Consider the following 9,703-nt stretch of genomic DNA (forward strand, 5'->3'; position numbering starts at 1 on the left):
CCGCAATGTATTCACTGGCCACCGAAAATGGGCCCCCGTACGGCGGGACCTCAGAACGCATGCGAATCTTTCAAACGTCTAATATACGATGTTATCATCACATATTTATGTAATCTGAAAATCGCACGGTTTTTCGGGGTAAAAAAATTATTATCTGAATTCGGAAACGTGCCTAAAAATATAAAAAAAGCTTTTAGAAAAATCCCTTGGAGGGTTCTTCTCAGAGAAATTTTCAAAATTAACCTGACTCTAACGAGTATTCTAAGAATGGACAAGAGAACGATACTCACTTCGTGGTCACTGCAGAAGTAACTTGTCACGAAGGTTCATTATCTAAAAATTATTTGCCGTATTTAAAAACCTGCTTTGAAACATGCAAAAAGTTTCAAAAAGATTCCGCAAGTCGTATCTCCGAAAAAAATTCCTAAAATTCATCTACGTCTCAGCCTTGTCCAGGCGTTTCACAGATGCAGGCTCTCTTCGCTCTTAAAGCGAAGATACTTCTGCTGAAAACTTCTGTAAGGAAAAAAATACTTTCCGTCTTCAAAACTATCCTCGAAACCGCCAAAAGAGTTTCAAAAATATCCCTCCAGAGATCTGTCGTCGAAAAATTCCCAAAGTTGGCCTACATATCCCCGGCGTCGTAGCTGCACGCTGGGGGCCGCGGAGGGCTCGAGACCGGGGGGCGCGTGCACGCAGCGCGATCTGGGCGATCCATCGATCGCGATGCACGCGCCGGAAGATCGCCGAAAAGCCGGGGCGACGGATCTTCCGCGTTACAGGTTGCCGGGGGTCAGTTTGATCGGATAAAGCCCCGGCGGAGAGCTTCCCGACTTCTATCTCGATGCCGGCGCCACGATCGTCGATTAGGGAGAGGCAGCGTGGATCCACCCCCGGCCCCACCGCCCTCGGGCTTTCTCCCGCCCCCCCGGAAGTCGGCCGAAGGAGCGCGAATGGAAAGACGGGAGAGCGAGGGCGAAGGAAAAATCTGGTCGCGAGAAAAACCGGCGAAAGCGGGAGGAAGAGGGACGAACGGGGGGACGAACGGAGGGCTGCGGTGAGTGGCGGAGGGGCGGGAGAGTGGCTGAGAGAATGAGAGAGAGAGAGAGAGCACGAGAAAGAGAGAGAAGGAGAGCAGGAGAGGGAATCGTCGATTCCGTCCCGGGAAGGACGAGCGTTCCGCGCGAGGACGAAGGACGCGTTCGTCTCGCTTTCGCGTCGCGGTCGCGGAGCTGCTCCGGCGAGGAGAGGAGGGGTTCTCTCGGGCTCGTGGATGGGCGGGCCGAGGGGAGAGGGGCATGTGTCGCGGGCGCAGCGGTGGGAGAAGCACGGGAACGGGTTGGCGGCGGTGCCGGGTCGCCGGGTGGCTCGAGTACCAGCGGAGAATACAACCGAACAATCTGTAGAAGCTTGTTCGGGACGAGAGAAGTCCGTAGATCAGCCAATCAGATAGGCATACCCCCTCTCGTCCATTGTCACAAAATGGCGGCCCTAAATCAGCCTGACTCCGCCTATCCAGCCACCACACCCCCACCCTACGGGCAAACCTCTAGCGCCGCGTCATGAAAAACTCCGCCTATCGATTCATTTTTACCGCTCTTGTTTCCCCTCTCTCCGCGGCTTTCTCCGAACGCGCTCTCTCCCTCTCCAGCAATATCCCCACCCTCTCTCTCTCTCGGTCTCTCTCGGACGATTCCTTCTGGATCGTCCCGGCATACGGAGCCGCTGCTCCGTGCATCCTGATTTCGAGACCCTCGTCTACGCGCTCGGAAAATCGATGGGAAAACGCGCGACTCTCTCCTCTCCTCTCCTCTCCTCTCCTCTCTCCTCTCTCCTCTCTCTCATTCTGTCTCCCTTTCTCTCTTTCGCTTTGTCTATCCCCCGCGACTATGTCGTCCCTTCGAAAAAGCGTCGAACGGGAAAACATCCCATCGAACATAAGAATACCAATCGTTGCGATTTGGTAATAGTTTTAACTTCTGCTAATAAGACTAATAAATGATTTGATATGTGATATAATAAATAATATAGGTCCTATTCTACTGAAACGTTCTTTGAACCTTATAGACAGTTTTCAAAGCAACCCTTGAGCCATCTCTTTATACAAAATATTCTAAAAAAGGATCCAAATTTCAATTTCTTGTAGGATTTACGCGGTCGTAGTTCCCTTACCTTCTCGTTGCAGAAAAATTTCGTCCCGATTAAATCTCCGTACAGAGTCAATGTTTCCTCGTATTCAAAACCATTCTTCAAAGCGCAAAGAATGTTTTAAATATATTCCCCGCGTCGTTCTTGCAAAATCCGTAATATTCACCTTATCTCGTCATTCTCTAAGCTTCCCAGAGAAACAGAATCGCTTCGTGTCTTTTTCTAAAGCCCATAGATCTTGAATGCTCGCTGTAAAGAATTATATTCTACATACCAAAACATTCTTGAAACTATGGCAAAATTTTCAAAATATCCCACTATTAGTTTATTCGAAGTAACTTCTGAAAATCGCCATAATACGTAACGTTCGCTAGACGTTGCGGAGAAACCGAAATAATAAACGCTCGCTTCGAAGTCAGTTCACTTGAAAAAAAGCCGCCCTAAAAATGTTGCATACGGTCTTGTAAAGAGTCTTTTAAACCGTGCCGAAAGTCGAAAATATTGTGGCGGCGTTTAGAGAGTACGTAATTATGCCATTCGGTCGCGGATCGGCGCCTGATTGCTTAGAATGGCATACGGAACGTACTGGCCGGTGAAAACCGACTCCGGCTACGGCCACCGAATTATTCGATCGCGCTTTATTCGAGCGGCCGGCGCAGTGCAAACGAGTTTAACGATAATGAGCTGCGACCCCGAGTGCCGTGTGCGGGGATTATTTCGCGGGTCCGCTTATTCCAAGGCTGCGGATCCGGATAAACCGTGGACCCCGTGCAAATACGTTCCGATGAAAGTGCGAGTGCATTGTCCGCGATAACGCCGATTCACCGCAAGGTCACGCGTGCACCAGGCAAATTATACCGCGGCCGGCAACACCATCTTCTTACGACAAATCGACCTAATTAAACGGAAATCGACCGCTTGATTACCGAAACCGAGCGTCGACAGTTTCTTGCGACGGCTCCGTAGCCTATCTTCGCTTGTTGAAACGTAACCACCGAAGCGACTGCTACGAAATTTAGCATACACATGCAGAAAACATGCTACTTTCATAGTACACGCTCTCATTCATTTAGCGTAATCGTTTTCTTTGTTTTTTTACTCTTAAAGTCAAGGCATATGCTGTTGTTTCGAAAACCGCTCTTCGAATCGCCGCCATTTTCTAAATCGACGACGAAATTTGAAGTCCTTACAGAGATCGAAAGTTGTGTTTGTATGGATTGTAGATCGCTAGAATAGTTTGAATTTAGTCTCTTTGTTCCTCCAGGAAAAACCGTCTAATGAGATGGTGTTTGGCAGGGGTGGGAGTTTTTGGAAAAAGATTCACGTTGCGATGGTAACGATGTAAAAAATCTGAATTCGCTATACTGCGTGTTAATCGCAACGATTGATGGCGCGTTTTCGACGTCGACGAACGTCCATCGACGCGGAACGGCGCGGAGGTGGGGAGCTCGATTTTTATCAGCGCGCGGCAAACCAGATTCCGACCGGCGTTCCCGGTGACGACGAGATCCCGGCCGATACGCGAGTTAATAAAATCATTAGGCGAGCATCGGTTCCGACAAGCCCGACGATTCTCCCCTGTAAGCGTTCCCCAATAAAGCCCGTGAATTTGCGGCATAGGGCCAATGCCCGTCTCGTTTGTCCGTCAGTCCAGGTACAAAAGCGTCCTAAAGCGGCCACCCTTGGGACGCGCCGATAATTTCCCCGTGAAACGCCGGCGAACATGCTCCGCCGAGACATTTCGCCTCACTTTCCTTCCCCCGGTTGAAAAGTCGCCTCGCAGAACCGCCGAAAATACTCGACTTTCCACAGTTTTTCGTTCGACGAGTTGTAGAAATAGCGCAACTTTAAGGATTTTTCTCGGCTGTGCACACTGTACGATCCTCGCAGAACCTTTTTCCCGAGACAGTCGGGACACTAATTTGTCAGTGGAAAGATAGTTGGTCGCGTGCGATCGTTGATTATGGTTTTAGATTTTTTTAGTGTCAGTGATTTTTTATCCTCTTTCGACTTATCCGATTTTGCAATCTCCTTGCGCGAAAGGTGCAACCTCGATGATTTTTCACAGCCACGTAGATTTTGTGTTCGGTGTGATACTATTTTCTGGGTCAGTTGGGACCCTGAACTAGAGGCAGGAAAATTGTCGACAGCTTTGTTTCATTGGTGATTGCTTTAAGAATTATTTTTTACGACGCTGAGTCATGTTGTTTCTCTGCGTTCGCTGCGAGTGAACGACGGTAGTCGACAACGACTTTTATAGTACTCGCGTATGGGTTATGGCTGTTTTGGAAGCAGCTTGTCAAGGATTTTACAAAGGCTGATTGCCAGGGAAGAGCATAGTCTAGGAAAGGTTAGGAGGCTAGCTATGGGACTCGCCTAATCTTCAATGAGTCACCCGTGTTCCATTAACAGCCATTAACAGAATCTCGAGACGGTTTAAGTAGACTGCTCTTAATGTTCCCTTTGAACGCTGCTTAATTAGCCCTTGCGCTTCGTCCCGCCAACCCTAACAATCCTACCGTCAGGTCCGAGTATAGTATTGTTATTCAACCAAGGACGCTTTGTATTACGGTAGTCCAAAAAAGGGTATTCGATCGAATTAATTCTAGAAAGCTTATAGGATTCCTACGAGTCATACTTCTGTGTGCCATAATTTTGTGTATTATTATTAGTGTCATTCAGCAAAATTCGATGGCAACATCGACGACACTATTTTTTTAATTTCAATAGTACTCCCTCCGTATCGAAATGATTTGCATAAATTATTCGTATGTAAATTATTGTCCCATCTTCAAAAATAATATTTTACAGGCACCCGCTTTATTATTAAAATTTCAAGGTGTATGCAAAATTTACAGTAAGCACAAATACAGCTATGTGAGTATAATAATTATTTATTTCACTATTATTTTACATAAGGAAAATAACAGCCCTTTTTTCCTTAATTCATTCAATTAATTACAGATGAGTAATTTACTATGTTTGATCAAATATACGATATATTCCACATAGGAAAACACGAAATTCATTTTACGAATACAATTATCCAAAATCGCAACACATATTTGATATAATTTATTTCTCCTTGGCGACATCATTGTCACATTTTACATGAACATACGATCTAATTAACGCGATAAATACAACAAATATTACTACGCAATTGGCGCTGACAATGAATACTGACAAATAAAACATATAATTGCGTAAAAACGTGAAGCAGGATTCAGAATATTATTTCATTATTCCATATCAAATACAATGTTCACGAAATAGGAAAAGTAGGAAAAATAGGAAAAATAGGAAAATGGAGTTCTATTTCGGGGAAACGCGAATGAAAATTCACGTGGCAGCAGGATCGCAGATTTTTCGGTAAGTTTCGACGTGGGACTGGGTTTTCCCATCTCCGCGAAGAAAGAAAAGTTATTATCATCTTTGAATTTGACTACTGGGAAAAGAAGAAGCTCGCTATCTGAAAGGACACCCCTGAGAGAGCTCGGCCTCCACCCTTATTCTTCCCGCCCCCTATTTCTGAGCTCGATACTCCGTCGCCAGTTTTTTATCGCGTGACCACTACCTTTTCTTTTCATCCAGACCCACCTTTCCTATTTATTTATTTATTTATTTATTCATTCATTTATTTACATACTCACTCGCTCACTTACTTACTTACTGCCTCACTTATTAACTTATTTATTTATTTCGTCGAACAGATCGCCAATGACAAAAACAGCGCCAAAGAATTTCTATTTCTGTCGCGGATAAAAAAAAAGAAAACGCAGAAATCGAAGGAACGCGATCTGGCCGAGGGTGTTCGCTCGTCGACGCCGAACCGTCTAATTAAGATTCCAGTTAATCCGCGGCGTTTTCGCGGCGACTGAAAAGGGCCGGCCGAAAACCCGGGTGATGGGGGGGGGGGGCGGTGGGGCTGGGGGGGTAGGGGGGAGGAGGGGTGCAGGAAGAAAAAGAGAGTCTCGCCGGGGGCCGATAAATCTGCCCCGAAGTTTCCGTGGAAGCGGTAAACTTCTTGGCCGTCGCAGATCGGATCGACGATGGCAAAATGGCCGATGCTGTCCGGTTTAATTAACTACCGGCGATTAACCCATTAAGTCCCGGCGCGAGTGAAACGGAACAATCTACCGCGGATACGATTGCCGAAGGAAAATTTTCGCGCTCGACGTCGAACTTTCGAACGTCCCGTCGAGAGAAACCCTGTCGAATCACGGCAATCAGGCCCATTGTCTTCCGGCGGGCCCCGACTCGGTGAAAAACTCTTTCCCGGCTGCCGAGATTCGAAAAAACAAAGACGACGCTCCTTCGTCTTCTATCTTTTTTTGTTGTTGTTGGTCGACCTGCTGTCCGAAGGATATCGATGTCGTTTAACGAGGACGAACCGGGGGGCCCCGTGGTCGGGCCCCGACGAGGTGTCTGTGTTTTACGAGTCCGGGTTACACAATGCAGAAAGTCGGGGACGCGCTCGTTCGACGTCGTAAATTAGCCCGTGGGAGCTTGGAGTCCGCCCGGGGCCCCGGGAAAGCCTTCTCCTTGTTTTTTCGGGCCCTTTCTCCCCGAGGACCGGCACCTTTCTCCCGGCAGTCCGCCATTGTTTGTTTACCCGTCGCGACGGGCCGAGAGCCCCGAGGCCAGGTCGGAAACTGCGAGACGGGACGGACGCGTATCGCCCGACGAGCTCGTCAAACTGTAAACGATAGCCTGCCCCCGTCGTCGCCGTGCCCGTACTGTAATTCGATTATGTTTATTTGTTCGGATCGGGCCCAACTCGAAGCCGTCGATACTTCGATTGTTCTCGCAATGGTCTCTACTTAACGCAGATTAGGAGCTGTAAAACTGCGGTCGGCGAACAGTTTTTACTTGACGAAATTATTTTAAGGCCGCCGTCGAGCCGAGTGCTGCGGGATTACGGTTGAATTGCACGGGGCATTGTAGTTACGAAGCAAGTTAATCATTTGTAATTCAATCACTTTGTAATTCAATTATAGGGTAATTTTATTACGAATTAATTTAATTATGTTGTAATTCGATTGCATTGCGATTCAGTTACATTGAAATTCGATTGTATTGAGATTCAACTGCATTGCAATCCCATTACATTGCAACTCAAGTATGTTTTATTACAGTTCAATCATGTAACAATATAATTATATTAGAATTCAATCAGGCTGTCATTTAATCACGTTGTAATTAAATTATATTTTAATTCAATTACGTTGTAATTTCATTGCATTGTCATACAATCACGCTGTTGTTCAATTACCTTGTAATTCAGCTACGTTGTAATTCGATAACGCTGTAAACCGTAGTTCAGATCAGTCAATTAAATAACAATGTTACTCGTGATTCAATGCAAGTACAATTACAAAATACTATTAAGTCATTTAATTGCGTTAATTATTAAATACATTGCGATCGGATTACATTAGTTACAGATTGCAATGTAAGTATTATTTACTCGAAGCGTTTTGCCGAATGATTAATAAATAATGAACGATTGAATGGTAATTAATAAGTAACATCTGTGATTGTATCCATAAATTAGTTAAATAATTTATTTAGATTTACATAAATAATAAGTAAATTATTTTGTAATTTTTAATTTAAAAATTCTCTAGTTTGTTATCAAAACAATCACCTTCTCCAATGACGAAAATCGTCCATCCCGAATTATCATACCCCAGAACTCTCTCAACATTCCCAGCTTATAAAATATGCAAAAAAACAATGCTAATCGCTCAAAAAAAATTCAATAACGTACTGCGAACATGGTTTAATAGTTTTGTAAAATTTACAATTAAAATTGTCGCTAGTTTCATGTAAAAAAAATCACCTTCTCCACTAATAAAAATCGTTCATCCCGAATAAGCATACACTAAAACTCTCTTAATATTCCCACTTTATGCCATAACCAAAAAACAATTCTGATCACTCGAAAAAATCATGAATATACTTTAAACACTGCTTTTACTAGTTTCTACTAGTACCTTGTAAAAATAATTACCTTCTCCACCAATAAAAAGCATCCACCAAGAATAAACATACCCCAAAATTATCTCAACATTCCCAGCTTCTAACATAAACAAAAATTCGATCCTGATCGCTCAACAAAATTTAAAAACATACATTAGACATCGTTCAACAATTCAGCAAAATTTTCAATAAAAACATGAAATAACTCTGTGAAGAAAATTTCTTAAAATTGCGATGAAATCGCAGCGAAGAAACGAAAGACGTTCGTTAAGCGATCAGATTCGGGGCTGTTCCGGTGAAACGAGCAAGATGGCGGGACAGCCGCAGATGCAATCGAGGTCACGGCGAACGGAGCCCGCAAACAGTTCTTCCGTATTTGACCGGAGCACGGGCGGAGCGGCGGACCGCGAGGCGAAAAACTCGAATTTCTGCGGAGTCAGGGCCCGGGCCCTCGAGATCGCCGGGGCGAGATTCGGGGCCCCGGTGATGCGCGGTGGGTGGATTTATCGCGGCGTCCGTGCAGACGCGTGTCAGGAGCGCGTTGCATCCGCATCGTCGGATAGAGAGCACCCGGAAAACGATCGAGTCCTGCCTACGGGGCAAAAAAAGGACGGCCAGCCCTCGCCTCGGGTCTCTGTGATTACGTTAATGCACCGACGCGCGGTGCCCTCGCCCTTCGTACCGAGAACGGCGGCACTTCCTTGAGTGCCAGCAGCCTTTTTTAAACGACTTTCCAACCGGAAATTCGGCCTCGAACCATCGCCTCCATTTTGAATCTCTCGTTACGCCGCGAAACGATTTCATTCGTCTCCGCACGTTCATCTGCGAACAGGGATAATTATGTGCGGGGGGTAATTGTGAACGCGATAATTCGAAAGAGATCGAGAGATCGAGAGGGAGAGGGAGATTGGTAATTGGTGAGATCAATCTGGCATTAATCTGCACGCTGAATAGTGTTTTGTGACGCCCGGAATTATTTCGGGATGATTGCGTGTACAGCGATTGCAGAATGTTTCGGTGTAATTGGTTTTCGATTTTTCGCGTATTGCCGATATTCAGACTGATGTAATTTTGTAACAAGAAGACTTATGATAGCTGAAGTGGGCTCATTTTAAAGGTCGAAGCTTCCAGTTTTCCTCTATGGTATTCAGTTTATACTGTTTTTATACTGTTTATACTGTTGTAAATTGGAGACATCTTTCGAATAGAAAATCATATAACTATACTGTTAAATTTTGCTACATACTTTTGCTCTCTGTTTCAGTGAAACAATTTTTTGAGGGAAATGGTTAAGGGTGGTTAATGATAGAGGATTCACCCTTTAGAATGAGCGTAGGTAGACCTTCCTATGATTTGTTGCTGCGGAGAAAGAGCAGTTCAAATATCGATACTTTCTTTATCTCGATTTAGTGATCTTTATTTCAATGCTGGTAGCAGACTTTTCATTCAAACTGCAATGAATCGGTAAGAAAAAATCGTGGAACAAGTTTTTCGGTCCCGTTGAAAATCGGAGACTTTATTCTTGACGATCATGGTTGTTTTGTCCGAGTATAAAATTTTGTCAACTCTT

Source organism: Augochlora pura, chromosome 7 (genome assembly GCF_028453695.1).
Source record: "Augochlora pura isolate Apur16 chromosome 7, APUR_v2.2.1, whole genome shotgun sequence".
NCBI lineage: Eukaryota > Metazoa > Arthropoda > Insecta > Hymenoptera > Halictidae > Augochlora > Augochlora pura.